The sequence below is a fragment of the Heterocephalus glaber genome, unplaced genomic scaffold, assembly GCF_053883595.1.
Source record: "Heterocephalus glaber isolate CG9 unplaced genomic scaffold, H.glaber_assembly_v1.0 deba00001497, whole genome shotgun sequence".
Taxonomy (NCBI): domain Eukaryota; kingdom Metazoa; phylum Chordata; class Mammalia; order Rodentia; family Bathyergidae; genus Heterocephalus; species Heterocephalus glaber.
In genome coordinates this window covers 31,195,049-31,211,763 of record NW_028258320.1, presented here as the reverse complement: position 1 = coordinate 31,211,763, position 16,715 = coordinate 31,195,049, and the positions used below count along the sequence as shown (strand labels likewise).

General features: G+C 37.6%; 1 long non-coding RNA gene and 1 pseudogene across 2 annotated transcripts in view; both read right to left on the bottom strand.

Moving 5' to 3' along the window:
- Window positions 1–510: 510 nt before the first annotated feature.
- Window positions 511–16,715, bottom strand: part of LOC147825623 (uncharacterized) — a 56,948-nt gene continuing 40,743 nt past the window's right edge. For both annotated transcript variants that reach the window (XR_015440344.1, XR_015440345.1), the window contains 3 exons: window positions 11,120–11,184; window positions 8,911–9,005; window positions 511–7,858 (listed from right to left, as the gene is read on the bottom strand). This is a non-coding gene — a long non-coding RNA (uncharacterized LOC147825623). The remainder of the gene's footprint in view (window positions 7,859–8,910; window positions 9,006–11,119; window positions 11,185–16,715) is intronic.
- Window positions 12,105–16,684, bottom strand: LOC101701561 (nuclear receptor coactivator 7 pseudogene; annotated as a pseudogene).

The window sequence follows — 16,715 nt, the reverse complement described above, 5'->3', positions numbered from 1 at the left end:
TATTTTCCATAATGTAGTTTTCATATTTATTTTAAATTCACGTAGTGTTATGTAACTCCAACATCTGGAAAACTAAATGTGTTGAATGACTTTTTTCTCTTTATTTCTCTATCTCTGTCTGTATATGTGTTTGTGCATGTGTACAAGTGTTTATTTGCATTTATGTGTGTAATATACCAGAGGGAAATTATTTTTTTCATCAGGAAACAATGTATACAGAGATGCTCTTGATTTATTTGAATCTGACTCATTTATTATACTCTTATTCTCTTAGGGCATATCTTTTCTGTAGCCTTACTTCATTCCTGGGAAATGGGCTGGAATCTCTTTTTTTTGATAGGTTTTGAATTACAATTTTTGTTTTTTCAACATCATGAGAATCAAAGTTTTGGTACTTAATAACTATTTTATGTTCTTTTTTCCTGATTCTATTCCAGGTAAATATAACTTCTGTATTGACAAATGATGCATTTTCTTTACCTCTCTATAAATAATTATCACAAACTTTGAAGCTTAAAACAATTCACATTTATTATTTCACAGTTTCACTGAGTCAGGATTCTAGGCATGCTTACTTGTTTCCACTGCTGAAAATCTCAGAAATTCTATGTTTTAGATAGAATAAGTTCTAATCTGGAGATTTGAGTTAGGGGAATTTCACTTTTAAATTCATTCAGTTTGTCGTGGGAGTTCATTTTATAAATTAATGTGACTGCAGATTTTTGCTTGCCTTTGGCTAGACTCTGCCCTCTGGTCCTGTAGGATACTCACCATTTCTTGTAGATTTTGGCAGTTCCTTTCCCTGTGGGAATCTCCTTCTTATCTATTGGCTTCATTAGGCCAACAAGAGAATCTCTTGTCTCGTATGAAACCCCAATTATTTTTTTAAGGTTTCATATATTTGAGGCCTACCTACCATAATCCTCATTTTATTACCCCCAAATCAGCTGGTTTGGAAGTTTAATAGTATCTGCAAGACTCTATCACCTTTAACAAAGAGAAAACATATCTCACCAATACTTAAAGGGAAGGAATGATACAGAGGGGGAGCAGCAGCTGGTCTATGGACCCTCCTAATGCCTATTTTTCCAGATGACTAAGAAAAAGTAGCTCCTAGCAGTAGATAAGGAAGACTTCAACTATTTGCCTCTATCTGAGTTATTGGATTTTCAATTAAGACTCCATGAAAAACTCAATTAAAATCTTCATCTTCCCATCTAGTGAAAAATTTGCTAATGTGATGATTTTTTAGTTTTGCCCCATAAAGTGAGTTAAAAAATATCAAATAAGGTAGAAAATATCTTCCTTCTCAGCCCTCCAATTATTGATATTTGGATTTTTCTACATACATTCAAATAGCTCTCCCTTTTTTTCTCCAGCTGTGTTCTTTAATCCAATTTTTAATGTTGTTTCTGGGGGAATATTCTTCTGATATTAGCTGATTCAGGAGAACTAGAGCCAGAATTTTTATTGTGAACAATTATTTTAATCTTTTGTAAAATCCAACTCTTTCTTCTCTGAAATTAAACTTCTTCCACTTTAAATAATATAGCTTATAATTTAGAGGAATTGTTGTCTCCTTCTCCTAAAACTTTTCTATAACTCCATTGACCCAGATAGATGACTTTGGAATATTAGTGTTTTAGTATTCTCAGTAAAGAAGGGAAGCAAATTTGATTAAGCAAATTTGATTGCCCAAATTTAGTGGGCAATATTTAATAGAGTTAGTGACAATGAGCTCTTCTTTTCTTGTTTCTGATTTTAGAGAAATTGTTTTCAGTTTTTCTTCATTTAGTATGTTTGTTTTGAATTTGTTATATGAAGCCTTTATTATCTTGAGGAAAGGCCTCTCTCCACCTAGTTTCTTCAAAACTTTTATCATAATGAAGTTTTAATTTCACTGCAAGCTTTTTCTGATGTTGTAGATGATTATGTGAATTTATTTATTTTTTTTAATTTATGAAGGTTCTTGCTAAGTCATTAAGTTGCTCAGGTTGGGCTTGACCTCAGCTCTCTAGATCCCTGCCATTACAGGGATTTACCAGTATGAGTGGCTTTCACTTTAAGAATTATAATAGACCGTGTGGAAATTGAAAGGAGATCTCAGCTTGAGTGAGAGACAGGTCGAAAGAGAGGGAAAGGAGAATTTAAAGGATTGAGCTATGCTATATACAGATACTAACTTCATGTAATGAAGATATTATTATGTATTATCCATGTATTTATTAGGATGTGTATTGGAAATTTGTATAATTAAAAATGGAAAAGCAACTATAAAAATCATGAGACTAATAAAAGAATGATTGTTGTTGAAATTTTGTAAAATAACTTAAAAAGCTAAATTTTGTAAAAGTAAAACTGATCATGACAAAGGGGAAAAAGAGGTAGGAAAATAGAAGAGAAGAAAAGAAGAGGGGAGGAAAGAGGAGGAGAGAAGAAAGAGAAATCTAATTAAAGTATTATTCAAAGAAGGCAAAAATGATGAAATATTTAAAATACAATAAAGTATAACTATTAAATCATAGAGTAGATGAATGAAAGTGGAAAAGACAGAAAAAAGAAAAAAAGGAGTCAAAAGTGTTTGTAGCTGAGGTGTTAGGTTTGGAGACTCTTTTTCCAAGGTGTTTGTTCACTTAGCTGCTATCAGGCTGTGGACCCAAGGACAGTGCTTTGCACCACAGGGTCTCAACCAGGCATGTAGTACACACTCACTTTGGAGGTTTCAGACCATCCATCCAGGTTTATAGCCAGCATGCAGAAGGCAGTTAGCTCTGTCTCCTGTATAGCTCTTACATTTTGTAGGCCATTGTGGTGGGTGGGTGATGCTTTCTCAGCTCACATTTCAGGCTGTGTACCTAGGAGGAATGATGAGAGTCCTAGAAAGTAACCCTGCTACTGGTGGGGCTTTTGCTTTATGAGGACCATGCAGGGTGAGAAGTATACACCTCACTTGCAGGCCTTTGTTTACCTGGGGTAGGGAGACACAGTCAGCATTCAGTAAGTAGCCTTTCCCTGACGAGGCTTGTGGACTATGCGGGATGAAAGGCAGTGAACTCTATTCACAAGTTCCATGCTGTTTGCCAAGCAGTTAAGAGAGGGTCATGCATGACAAATATCCATGCTGCAGCAAGCTGCCTCACTGGCAATGCCTCAGTATTAGGAGGGTCATGTTGGGTAGGCAGTACATATCCAGCTCCACAGATATGAGGACTTTAGAAATGCATCTGAGAGTGTGACAGATGTCAAAGCTACTGCTTTTACCCAGGATGTGTCAGTGGATCAGAGGTACTAATCAAACTTCTGATCTGTGCTGAGGGAGAGGGGTGAAGAAATGGAGGGATTTATCATCCCCCTCAGAAGCCTTCATCAAATACTTTTCCACTGACTTGTGTGGCCATCTCTGACACATTAGTGTGATAGGGAGCCCACAGGGACCTCAATTTGTGAGTATTCTGAGTCTTTTTAATCCCAATAGCACTTCCACCCTTAACAATAGAACTCATCTAAAAAGGCTTCTGACTGTAGCCCGCTGAAAGACTGCTGGGCAATGTATTGAATTTCTCCTCTAGAGCTGGTTTGCTGTGCAATGGAAGTCATGAAGCTCAAATCTCTGACCAAGATCTGAAGCTTGTATGAACTGTGGATTTCTCCAGAGGTTAGGACTGTTGGTCAGAACCCACCATACTGATCCACTGTGCTTTCCAGAGTGGAGCCTGGTTTCCTTCCCTGTGTTGGACAGCCTTCCAAAATGCTTACACTTTTTTCTGTATGGCCCCTCTGTTTCACTGTGCTGCTTAGATTTCCTGTGACTTCTTCATTGGTTTTCAGAGTTTTTCCTTACTTTCCATGGAATACAATCTCTCTTATTTTGGTCTGAATCCTATCATTCACAGAGTCGTGTAGGGGTTATCTCCATTCTACTATCTTCTTTCTCACACTTTGTGGAATTGTTATTGTTTTTCTTAATTTATAGATCAAAAAGTTTTGCTTAAATCTTCAAGAATGCCTCAAAATTATAATTATGGTATTCTATTATATAGAAATTATAAAAAAACTAGTATAGATTATGGAATTAATATCCTAAACTTGCTTTTCTTCCACCAATTGCAATATTATCTTTGGTTAAAGTGTCAGGAAACAGTGCTTATTTTGACATATTCTTCTTTACCATCTTTCACTACTGCAGCAACTCACCTATTAAGTCAACATGAGCCAAAGCCCTTGTAGAGTTAAGATTTTTCTGTAGTATAAGTGAGAAGTAAACATTTGTCTTTGAGAACACTAAAAGTTAAAGTAACAAAGGGTAACAATACCTTGAATGATAAAAATCATTGTGCAACTGGGGTGTTGCCATCATATTCACACTCATATTAGCTTACACCTTACAATTCTCATACCACACACACCTCATTTAGAAGGCAGATGACATTTGAGAACATTGTATACAAAGCCCTAAGCATGAGATTCCTATTATGCAATGGTGATATGTCATGTAAACCTAATTACAGCCACTTAAAAGGCAGATAACTTACCAAGGAATGCTTACAATTTTAAGAAAAGTAAAACACAACAGTAAATATTAATAGAAGGATTTGATTGTTTTTGACCATATTTTTTCAAGTACCAAAAGGAACTAAACTGAAAAACATATTTTGTGATCTTCCATGTAGGAAAAATTGGGAATAATGAGAGCTCACAAGCTCAGGGACATGTGAAACTGAAACATAAATAAATAAATAAATAAAACCTGTTTTGTTACTTCAAAAGATAAAAGATAAACCAAGCAGTGCTTTGAATTATAAAGACTAATTGAAAGTCTGCCTCCAGAAGAGAATGAAATCAAAAATATGTCTATCATTCCATGGTTTTAATCACTACATGACTTGAAATGGCAACTCAACTTCTGTCAGTTGTAAAATGGCTCAAAAAACTCGACTAAATTTGTAGCATTCACACTACTGTAAGCTCAATAAGAAAGCAAAGATATGAAGCAAATCTTAGAAGGATGTACATAATAAAACCTGAATATTATTAGTATTTGCAGCTGATTTAGATTCAGTAAGTAAAGAATTCTACTCAGGTTTAGGCTAACTAAAGAAATTTCTATGCTGGACTTTTAAAATATTCTGCGCCACTTTATGATTTAAGATGATCATTAGCTTACAAATGCCTTTAGATCAGAAGCAGGCAAGATTTTTGTCTAATATCCAACTAAGATATATTCACTTCCCAATTCCATGTCCAAATATGGATGAAATGATCATAGAAATAATACAAATCTTCCTCTGTGTATAAGACATTCTTTACTATTTTCAGAGGACAATTATAGTACATACATTTGTCATTGTTCAATCATTTGTGTGATGTGTGGTTTGGTATTCATGAAATTTCTCAGGTGCTCTTTGTCATGGAAATGCCTTATTACTCCACAAATTTTGAAAGATCATTTTGCAGTATACATCAGTCTAGGTTGGAGGTTGTTTTCTTTTATGGCTTGAAATACCTCATTCCAGGCTCTCCTTGACTTTAGTGTTTGTGTGGAAAACTCTGCTGTGATTCTGATGGACTTTCCTTTGCATGTGATTTGTTTCTTTGTTCTAACTGCTTGTAGTATTTTGTTCTTCTGTTGGGTTTCTGGGATCCTGATCATTATATGTCTAGGTGTAGATTTTTTTGATCATGACTAGTTGGAATCCTATATGATCTACATATCTGTATCTCAAATTCTTTTGCTCTGTTAGGGAAGTTTTCTGTCATTAATTCTATGAACAGTTTTTTATGTCATTTGTACTTTCTCCTGGTTTTTCATGGACTCCTATCAGTCTTATATTATTCTTCTTTGCATCATCTAGGAGCTGTTGGATTGACTTCTCATGGTCCCTTACTACTTTTAGGAGATCTCTCTTTTCATGGTCACTGACTGCCATCCTGTCTTCTATATCTGATAGTCTGTCTTCAGATTGGCTCAGTCTGCTGTGTATGCTTTCAGTAGAGTTTTTAATCTCCTGGATATTTGTTCAAATCTGTTCAATGGATTCCATTTCTTTCCTATGATGGGCATTCATGGTTTCCATCATGGTCCTGAACTCATCTATTTTTTTATCTGTTTCTGTTCTAGAGTCTCTAATCATGTCTTTCATTCTGCTCAGCATTTCTGTATTTATCTGGGAGATCATTCAGTTTTGAATTTTTCCAAGCCTCATTCATCTATTTTGTTACTTCCTGTGCTATCAGTTCAGGGTGTCCAGGTAATTGATTATCAGACTTTTTCACCTCATTTCCCCCAGAATTTGCCTTTAGTGGGCTGGAAGTCTGGGTTTGTGGTTTTAAATTTTGGTTAAATGTCTTCTCATTTCTATTATTTTTGTTGGTACTGTCCTTGGTTTAATTCCTGGGTTGATACTTCAATATTGGTTATTGTAAGTATCTTTGTTGCTTGTATTTAGAACCCTTATAGAATGATTACTTCTCAGAGGTATCTTCCAGATATAGCTGGTCTTTAGGTTTTGAGTCTCTTATGACTCTGAAGCTATCTCATTTTATTGTACCAGGAAGGACAACTAATTAGATCAATCACAACACCTTAACCCAAGTGATACAATCAGCAACAACAATAGCATCAAACACAGCTTAGAAAATAAAAATTTGTGGTAGTTACTAATCTACACCTTTAACTGTGTGAATTAAATCAAAATCAAGGACCAACCCAACATATGTTTATAGTGAATAAACTCTTCAATGTAGCAAGTTTACCCTTCAGGATGGGTAATTAGAAGGAGTTGAAGAAGAAGGGATAGATAGGTAGAAGGATAGGGAAAGGTTCGTAGTGAGGCCAGAGGACAGAGGAAGATCACACAAACTCTAGGAAACTGTTGAAGATAAGAGGAAAAAACAGAATGAAAGAACAAAGATGAGAACAGAACAATCTAACAGCAATAGGGAGGCTAGAAACTGTATTTACTTTCCTTAAAAACTAATGACAATTGAGAGAAGGAAAAGGAGAAGAAAAGAAAAAGAAAGAAGAGATCTGAATTAGGGCCAGAACAGGAGCAAAAAAGGAGATGAAGAATAATGGGGGGGGGGGAGTGAAGAAAAGGAAGAAAGAGAAAAAGAGAAAAATTTGAAGAGTAGAAAAAAATAAAAATTAAAAATTAAAAATAAGAGAAAAAAAAATAATTTTGAGAATAACAATTAAAAAACAAAAATGAAGGCCTTCCTTCATGGTATGTTTCTACTGTCACAATAGACAACGTGGATAACAGTGTGCAGATATAAGTCAGTGAGTCTCAGCAAGCCAGTAGCAGACCCATGTGATTCATGCTGATTTCTGGCTGCAAGTCCCAAGTTGAGCTCCCTGACCTCATGCAGGGTTGAACTCTGCAAGTTCTACTGCAGGTTCCAGCTGCCCTTCCCCTCCAATGGGAGATAATGATCCCTCCAACTGATCATCTATGGTGGTCTGATGTGCCTTTATTGCAGAGATTTTCTTCACTTTTCCAGTGGGCTTTGATTTTCATCAAGGAGCCTGAGAGAGGCCCTCTTTCTGTTGTTCAATTCTGCTCTATCTTCTGGAGCTCAGGACAATGGCCTTTATGAACCCCTGTGCCTTTGCAATGTGGATCCAGGTACCAACATAGCCAGGAGGCTGGGAGGGGGTGTCTAGTGAGGTGCTGCAGCTCCTCTTGTCACTAAGCTCCGCTTGTCACTCAGAGGCGGGACAGGGGCGGGGGCCAGCAGCACCAGCTCCACACAGCTGAAGTCCTCACCTGTCCACTCACTCCTCGACTGGTTTTGAGGGCCTCCACCAAGGAGATGATTTATTTACAGAATTTGAACAACACCCCTGTTAGATGATGACCTAGGAAAAGAAACCACATAAAGAACCCTATTTTGTTAATTTTCACAAAGTGATAATGATTACAGACGTCTACAAAACTCACTAGATATTCAGTTCATTTTCCAGTTGAACTGTAAACATTACTAGCACATACTTCTTTAAAAATTTGTTTTTTTAAATTCTTGGGAGAGTCTTCTTGTCTGACTTTATTAAGATACATAATTTTCTTATTTTTTCCCTTACCTGTGTGTCCTTCACCCTCTCCACCCTTCCCTATTTGCATAGACTTCGTGTACAGGTACAACCACTCAATGATAAATGTAAAGGTATTGTATACCTAAAATGTACCAATAAAAGAATTTAAGGAAAAAAATACATAATTTTCATCTAATTGTAAAAGTAATGTTAACATATGAACTTCAAAATGTTAATGTGGTAAATCTTAAATGTGGTTTTACCTTAACAACATAAATAAATAAATGTAACCTAAAGATTAAATCATAATTTTCTGTATATTGACATTTAAAATTATAAGTATTTTCCAATTTTGCATTATAGCTGAAAATGTTTTTGGAATAAAAATTCACATTTCTAGATATTTTGTTGTAGTTTTTGGTTACATTTTCATTATTGTTTCCTTAACTTAGAAACATTTGCAAAGTAATTTTAATGATAAATGATTTTAAATTTTATTTTTTCATAATATTTTAAATGAAATTACCTATATTGGATTTAATATTCTTTTTTATTTGATAATTTAATGGGACTCAATTCTTGCTCAATTCTTTGAACTTAGTTTTTAAGGAAACGCAAGTAATATTCATTTATGTCTCCTTATTTACATAACATTTTATTAAATTACATAATTGATCAAGATAAATTCACACAAAGATAATTCAATTACTAGTCAGCCAATATTAACTCTGTTCCTATTCCTTATGTATTGAGCATATTTCTCTTGGAAATCTATGCTTAGCTTGGCTATTTACTCTTTGTGTGCGGTATCTAATAGGAAAATGGTATTTCAGAGGGCATGAGGTAAGAAAATCTTGAAATGTGCTTGCACAGATTACCTTTTTAACTCTGTTATTTCCAGGAGAACATGGTCACAGGCAATGCCTTCATCCCAGACAATGAGAAACTTGTGGTACAGAGCTGCACCAAATGACTGGAAAATGGTTGATATGTTAGTTGGTACTTATTAACATATATCATTCATTAGATTTGATTAAGTTGCAGTGTAGTCCATTATGCAGCAAGAGCTAAAATCATCAGGAATAAAAGAAGTGCTTTTAAATTATTCAACTCAGCTCCAAACTGCTACACATGCTATAGCCTTCAGTCTGTAAGATACAAAGAGAATGGAGAGTTTTTTCATCTAGAAAAATCAAATATAAATTGTTACCTGAGTTGATGCATTCACAAAGTTACAATAAAAAAATTGGGTGGCTCATGAACACTAGAAATCCATTTTGCACTGTTTGGAAGTGTAGAAATTTCAAGATTAAGTTTTGGCAGATTCAGTCTCTGATAAAGGTCTGCATTCTAATTCATAGATAGCTTTCTTGTTGCTGTATCCTCACATGGTGGAAAGAACAAGAAAGCTTTATGGAGATGATAGCTGCTAGGTAGATACTTTTAGAGACAATCACTGATATTTGGTAATGGGGAGATGCTACCCTTTTAAATGGCTTTTAACACTCCTTCAACTTGCTCTTTTGTTTTAGATAAGACTGTCCAAAGGAATCTACAAAGAAGAAGACAAAATCACTGAGGCACTGAAGCTCACACTTCTAGGTGACCTGGAGTCAACATTCTCATTTTGTGCTCATCATAATGCAAAATTCTCCACCAGAAGGCATTCCCACTTGCCACTTGAACATGAAATGTAGAAAGAACCATGCTCTATAACTGAACATGCTCATTAATGTGCCTGATTCTACATGTGATAACAAATTTTTCCAAAATAAATATACGACATTTACTCAATAAAAGATTCTTTCTTCTTTCTATCTTTCCTTCTTTCCTCTTTTTCTCCTTTCTTCTTTCTTCCTTCCCTCTCTCCCTCTCTTTCTTTCTTTCTTTGTTTCTTTCCTTCTTTGTTTCCTTCCTCCTTTTTTCACTTGTTCTTCTTTCTTTCTTTTCTTCCTTTCTTTCTTTCTGAATAGACCCTAATTTGAAAAATACCCTCAATGTTCTCCATATTTGCATTTCTCTTCATTTTCTTAATTTTCTGATTGTATTTGTCCCATTTGTTTTCAACAAGGGTTGAACACATTGTGTTCAGTTACACACTTTATGATAACACTAATCTCAGTCATGAAGGCCCTATACTTATGACCTAATCACTTTCCAAAGACCCCATCTCCAAACATCATAATATTTTGCATGCAAGTATATGAATTTCAACATGGGGAAAAGAGAAGGGGGTCAAATATTTAGTACAGAGCAGGAAAATGAAATTATGGTGATTAGATCCAAAATAGAAACAAAATTCTATCAGAAATGAAAATTATGATTGTATGTTTGTGATTAATTGTCAATAAACTCATATTTTCCTTCTCTGATATTAAAGCAATGCCAAATAGATAAACATTTTTAAGGTTTTTATGCAGAGGCATTATTTAGTTACAATAAATTATAGAAATATTTCAAATTAGGTTGTCATTCTGAGTTTCATAATTTTTTCTCTCTTTTAATTGCAGGAAACATGAATTTGAACATAGTGTTAAATAACAATTAAAAGAGGCTACTTTTCTGTTTAAAGTTTCCATAATAGGCCCCATCAGAAGAGGCTGTAAGTGAAAGAGAGTCATTATTCTAAAGTTCCATGTAACCAAGGTAAAACTATTTGTCAGATCTTCAGAAAAATCACAATTAAAGAAATTAACAGCCAAGTTTTGCAGATAGACTAATAATTTGTATGATGATTAAATCCCTCAATCTTACCAAAAAGAGAATCAGAAACTACCTGATTAAATTAATTAGTTACTTTTCTATTGTTTAAGCTCCTGCCTTACCAAAAAAATGGCTTGGAAATGCCTAAATGCCTTTTATTCTTTTGTCTATAATATCAATCACCTTTACTCAGGATTTTACTCAGATTTTACTCAGATTTACTCCATTTTATGGAATGACATAGTAATCAATTCCAGAATTGAAAATAAAACCAATAAACTTGGCAAACAAAATTATTGTAGGTATTTTACTTTGATGTTAGAGATCTGCTATGAATTTTTCCCCAAAATTAGTAGCTATACTTACCAGATAACAAATACTTACTAATATGTAAAATTCTGCTTCATTTTTCTTTACCAGACATTATTCTCTTTAAATTGTTCTTTTTCCTAAACAATCAAAAACCTGGTGTTGACATCATAGAGCAGCGTAGTCCCAGGCAGGTCCACCCCAACTTGACCCCAGCAACTTGGGCACACAGGCCCAAGCCAAGGGCCCCCTTGGAAAAGAGCTGCATAAGTGCACAAGCAACAGCCAGATGCTTGACCCAATACCATTGGTAAGTGCATAGAGACCCTGGCAAGAAGCCACCTCAGACACCAGGGACTGAGGTACACAACCCCCAGCCAATGGTCCTTCCAGACAACAGCTATGTAGGGGGCCAGGCCCTAGCCAGAGGGACGCCTAGATATAATACAAAACATGCACATTCACCAGCCAGAACCCCACCTGGACAACAGGACACCACAGAGATCCGGAAGGCCACCACTCTGAACCCAGGAATTGCTGTACTGGTGAGCAGCAGACTAAAGGCTGATCTGTGCTTGCTGAAAATTCAAGACCATTGGGTAAGCAAAAAGTTGCCTCAACAAAGGCACAGCAGGCTGGATTTTTGAAATAACAAGACACATAAGCAAGTGTCAAAATCAGACTTCCAGATCACCTAAAGCAACCCCAAAGGGCAACAAGATGGAACAATCTGTTACTCAACCACCTGGACTATCTGAACTGGCAACAAAAGAGGATGTGGAAAAAATGAAATCAGAAATAATTTCTCAGATAACAGCAGAGATTGTGCCCATAGTGCAAGACATGATTAATAAATCTAGAGAGGACACAGATTTAAAAAAATAGAGGAACTTTGAATTTGGGGAATCTGATTTTTTTTTTCTGAATGCATAAATTCCTTTATTGAAAATATTGGGTATCACTGCATTACATAATCAGTATCCATAAATGAAGGGTCATACATTTCTGATTGGACAGTACTGCTTTAAGAGAACGCCGCAGCTGGAAATGCCCTCGGGAGTATAGTATCATGGACTAAACTAGTTAAGAGTGAAGTCTACTCAGAATGACCATTTAGTAACAGCTCACAGCTGCAAATGGCAGAAATGGTGCACATGGTCATCATGAGACAATCTTGCTATCTCACACTAACTCACTGCATAATGAGTGCATCAGGATGAAATGCCAAAGGGTTGTTCATCACAAGATCCCAACGGGACTTGGCTACAAGGACACCTGGGCCACAGATTTGAAATTTTATAGCATTCACTTGAACTTCCATGGGATGGGAGTGTAGTATGATATTTTTGACCAACAGGAGGTCAATGGGCAATTTGTTCTCTAATAGTCTAAAATAGAAAAATAAAGTAAATATTCTGAAAACTCTTTTTAAAACAAAGATATGTAAGTAAGTACTGCTCATTATTAATTTTTCCTTGCAAAGATCACTAGGGAAATAATTTGTGACAAGTCATTTCTCAGCTTTGGGAATTATTCAATTTTTTTCCATTAGCAATCTTTGGTTTCCATAAAAGTCCAACAATAATATTGGCTAAGGATTTTTGAATGATGTAAAAATGGGTTGATATTTAAAGAATAGTTGTTTTTTAAATCCTAATTTTAGTATGAATAGATTTCCTTATATTACTTTTTCTCAAGTAAAAGTTTAGAGACTGAGACAACTAGTCCAATTTTACATTTTCATTTGATTTTAGAAATGTAGACATTAAAACACTTGGTCCCTTTTAACAAAGGCCTGCTGCTCATTAATGTAAATACTTCCAGAGGGCAAAAAAGCACTATGAAAAAAGTTTTTGTGATTACCACACATGATTTTAGAAGAAGCAAAACATTTTCTTTTCAGAACCGGGGTTTGTTGTAGGTTCATAAAGGTATTCATTTCATAAATATGAACTCTTGACTGTGAGAAGTGATATTTCTACTTTACACAAATTTATTTAGGATAAGTAATTTAAAATGTACCCTTTGCATGACTAAAACAATAGGATGGCCTATGTAACAATCGATAAACATTGGTAATGAGCTTTTAACAATTCAGAAATATATATATATATATATTGCTCAAGATCTATCACTGCCCTAAACAATCAGGGCAAAAAAAAATTTCATTATAAAACTATATAAATCAACAAAGGTGTTCCCTAAAACATAGCACAAAATGTATACATTTATTTCAAGATTTGACATATTAAAAAGAAAACACTTCAGACAATATACTAGAAATAAATAAAAGAATTTTTAAAAATCACACATTCTCTTTAAGTGTTATTTCCTTTCAAATTTTCTAAATTAGATGACCCTTTTCCATGGCAAACAACAGCTGTATATTTTGGTAATGAAAATTATGCTGATAAATACATAAGGCATGTATATATTTCCACAGTATCTTTTTTTTTCACAGTTACCAAAAATAAAAATTGCATGCAACTCATACATCTATAAACACTTTGATTCCTCATGGTGTGGATTTGGAAGAAGTGGAAGTACAAAGTCTTTTCTCAGTAATCTGGCCATTAAAGTTCTTTCTCCAGCGTCTGCCCACCACACGTACCTTTTGGGGTCTTTCTGCAAGGTGATCATGCTCAGAGCTGATGGCAGAAAGAAAACATTGCGGTCAGATGAGGCAGCAGGGCCTGGACCTTCTTCGTCTTCTGGCCAGTGTCAGGAGGACTGAGCCAACCCAATCTTTTTCATGTGACAGTTTAAGGCAGACTGAAGTTCACTCAAATGTCCATACCTCTAGGTCCTGAACTATGATGTCTTCCTTTTTGGAAAGAATATCATTAAAAGTGGTGAGAGGGTTGCTTTGTCCATGGTATAAATCAGGATCTAGCCATAAACCAAATCTTCCCCTCCACCGCCAAGTTCTAAAGAACTTATATCTCCATTGATTAAATATGAGTTTTCTCCACTCTACTTGAAGACTTGAAATTGGGGCTAAATCTGTAGAGAAAAGTCTCTTCTGTGCCGTAATAGTGGTCGCTGAACTTGAAGGGCTGTGTTGCATATGCTCCAAAGATCTGGTTATCCATGTCTTTGATGACGAGCAGCACAGGACTGTCCAGTGACACTGACTTCTGGTAGAGTGTCTTCAGGCTTGTCCCATGCTCCAGCGTGCTTTAGGCCAGTCTCCAGGGGTAGCCTTGCACCCGCTCTGGGAGGCATCGTGCCAGCTGCTCGATGTGCATGTTCTCCAGAAGCACGCTGTGGGGCTGCAGCACGGGCAGCCCCTCCTCATCCTCATCCTCATAGCTACACGTGCTCCTCCTGCTCTTGGCCACCTGAAAGCTGATGATCTCCCAGCTCTTTGTTGTTGGCTCACTGAAGAAGTTGTCAATCATATTCAGCTCTTCTCTACCGCCACAAAGCCTTGATCTTTGGGACCCTTCCCAAATACATCGGGAGACCACTAGACAAAGAACGTGTAGAAATGATGCACCCTCTCCTGAGGGATGGTGAGCCGGTACTCCAGCTGCTTACTGCACCTACTGTACTGCTGCACCATGGCAGCCATGTGGGTGGCAAAGGATTTCCTCATGGGTTCGCCCACTTTCATGCACAGAAACATGGGTGGGATCTTGCTCTTTTCTTCTTTCGAGGAAAGGATATCTTCAATGGATACCTGAATCCTCTTTAACAGCCACAACTGAATCTTGGATTTAATGTTCATCTACATGCCAGGAAGGCTGTCATTGAGGGTTGGTTCCACAGAGGAGTCTAGAGGTGCTCCAATGCTCTTTTCTTCCGCATCATGGTCCCCTTACAGGGCGAGAGGCTCTGTCTCCTCTTCCAGGGCCTCATCTGGCTCCTCGGGGCTGTCAGCAGACACATCGCCTGCCGGGGGAAGAGCCCTGCTCAGGGTGATGTCTATGCCCATGGGGTCGCTCAATTCTCCCTCCTGCGAATTCTCAGCCTCCCTCGGCCCTTCTTTGCTCCGAGCTAGCTAGAACTCGATCAGTTTCATTTTATTGAGCTCTTCGTGTATGCTCGGGGAGTCTGCCAGCCGGCCTTCTGGACAACCTGACTGCTTGTCCACTTCCACGTCCAGTGCGGCCTCCGAATCCAGGGTCCCCTTCAGCCCCGCATTGCGCTCCATGGCCTGGGCGCTCACTTCCGCGGTGGAAGAGTCTGTTTGCAGCTCCTCAGGGCCAACCGAAAGGCTCTCCTTCGAAGTGTTGCTTTTCTCCACTCCGCTCTCAATATGAGAAGAAAGCTCTTCCAAGTCAACGAAGTCATCGTCCTCCCCTTCCAGGCACTTTTCTTTGGCTGCAGATTCAAAGTGAGAGTGCAGACCTGAGGGTTCCCCCCCAGGTCTCCCTGGTGGGCTGCAGCTCCTCGAGTCTCCCCAGGAGCCACTCAAGCCTGGTGCGGTGCCTGTGTTGCCAGGGTGCTGGGGGCACTCTCCACAGAGCCTGCCTGCATGGGGCTGGAAGACACGGCCCTGTCCCCGCTCTGCTGCTGCTTCTCGTTACTTGCACTTACTGAAGGGGCTGAGGTCCCTCTCTGACCCCAGGTCTGCCCACTCTCCAGGCAATGGCAAGGTGTCCTCGATCTTCATGTGGGAGATGTCATCGTACAGCTCGATGGACACAACCTCCTCCAATGGGTAGATGAGGCCGTACTCCTCGCAGCCATTCTCGATTACCAGGGGGTCAGACTTATGGGGGTCAAACATGATGTTGTTGGGGGTGACAATCATGATGCCTTTGACTATGCACTTACCATTGGTGAAGTAGCGACAATTCATTTTTTGAAATTTCACCATGCCTGGCTCTTCTTCTTTCAAAGTAGATGACAAGACTCTTTGATAGGTTTTAAGGCCTTTCTTGCTAAATCAGCATCAGACACCTTGACGTACTCTGCATCTGATGATGAGGGAGAGAAGGTAGCACCCGGGCTGGAGGAGGAGAGCCTCAAGGAACCTGAGGGAGAGCTGGCATCTGGCACGAAGAGGTCCTGGCCTGGAACAATAGTGTGTCTGAACAGTTTATTCAGTTCCACTAATTTATTGGGAGTGATGTTAAACTTCAGAGCTATGGAGTTTAGGGTGTCCTGCTTCCAGCAGTGTATTCCATGGTTCCTTGGGGCTTCTGAACCACCATCTTCTCCTTTTTATCATGTATTTTGTTTTGATTGTCATCAACACTATAATATCTCTTCAGCTCTGTATACCTGATTTCCTTTAGCTGGTTATTTTTCCTCTTTTTCTTCTTGTCAGTAATATATTCCTCTTCCACAGCAATGTTACACTTGTCTTATTCCAAAATGACAGAATTAGCATCGTCTTTCCCAGGAGGAGGCCTTCTAGCTATACTTGTTGCAGTCTCTGCATTTTGTTTGGCTTGTTTTTTCTTTTTCAATCAGATTTGGCACAGTGTGACTTCTGGCTCTTCCTCAAAGTCAAAACAACCATGAAAGGTAAATGTTTTGAATCATCTCAGGTCACTGAAGCAGCCACAACAGCATTACTAAAGAAACCCTGGGGATCCAGCCTATGGACACTTGGGTGTTCATCCCAGAGAAATGAAAATTTGTGTTCCCATAAAGATTTGCACAATGATGATCCTAAGCAGCTTTGTTTTTTAACAGCCCAAACTGGAAACAACCCTAA